The following is a 1,106-nucleotide window of genomic DNA, read 5'->3' on the forward strand; positions in this document are numbered from 1 at the left end:
CCCCTCCCCTCGCGCGCGACTGCTATGTTACTGATTATCTAATTTACAAGTGAAAGCACCGAATTTCATGACCATGCACTTATGGTCGTCCGTTATGTATCACTTCCTGCTCTTCCTTTGTGTACCACCAAACAGTTGAGATTTAAGAAGTTACTGATCTACTAATTGAAACTTATCGACTCAGTTTGTAAAACCGTCCTGTTCAAAATATTTTGTGAAAGCATTACGGCCAACTAAAATTAGAAATTCTCATCAGTACTATTTTAAAGAGCCAAATTGTTGTGTCAACAAGTGACCCTACTGGATAGACAACAAAGGAAATGGTGGACCAGTTATCATGGGAATAGTTGTGTTTGTGCCGAGGTCAGATTTAACTCAATAGAGGACTCTCGTCCTTATTGATTTGCTTAATAGCAATTACAAGCGAACGGCACACAAGCCAGCAATGAAATCAACAAGAACGTGCTTTATATTTAAGCAGAAGCGGACATACACTGGAGTTTGGAATAAATTTTTTTCTAACATGGACATGCTAAACGCCTCTAAGAAAGCTAATGGATCAAGTACATGTATATGGACAGGCGTCACTAATATGGTAATTGAGGTCAACTAGTTCATGTACGTACTCGGGATCGACCGTCCGAGCGGGTGTCGAACGTCGGCGAGTTCCGATCTCGAGCGAAGGCACCCGAAGGTCGCCGAAGGCGATCAACGACCAGCGAGCGGAGCGTGATTTTTCTAGGAAGGAGAGCTAGTCAAGCGCTGATGGGGGCGTTTTATGAGCGCAGCGGGTGGACATTGTCTGGTGGCTCGGCTTGAGTGCCAGTTTGCTTGTGTGGCACCACTGTGTACTAGTGTGACACTTTTATATGTATACATCCTGACTTATTGTGACCTGTACTTAGCTCGGTTGGGCAAAATTGTACAATAAAGGTCTTCATTCAATTATCAGTAAAGTATCTCCTCTTTGTGCAGCCAACAACAAAAATTCCGAGGCCTATTGTCCATGGTCAACCTGGGTGTTCGGGGCGTCATAAAGACAATAGCAAAAATTAACACACTGAAATGTATGCAGCTGCAGGGCCGGAACAAACAATGGCGGTAAT

The 1,106-nt window shown here is 43.8% G+C and overlaps 1 protein-coding gene across 1 annotated transcript in view; it reads right to left on the reverse strand.

Moving 5' to 3' along the window:
- Positions 1–1,106, reverse strand: part of LOC118429374 — a gene marked incomplete in the record, with an annotated part of 64,220 nt that overhangs the window by 44,460 nt on the left and 18,654 nt on the right.

Source organism: Branchiostoma floridae, chromosome 13 (assembly GCF_000003815.2).
Source record: "Branchiostoma floridae strain S238N-H82 chromosome 13, Bfl_VNyyK, whole genome shotgun sequence".
In the NCBI taxonomy this organism is placed as follows: Eukaryota; Metazoa; Chordata; class Leptocardii; order Amphioxiformes; family Branchiostomatidae; genus Branchiostoma; species Branchiostoma floridae.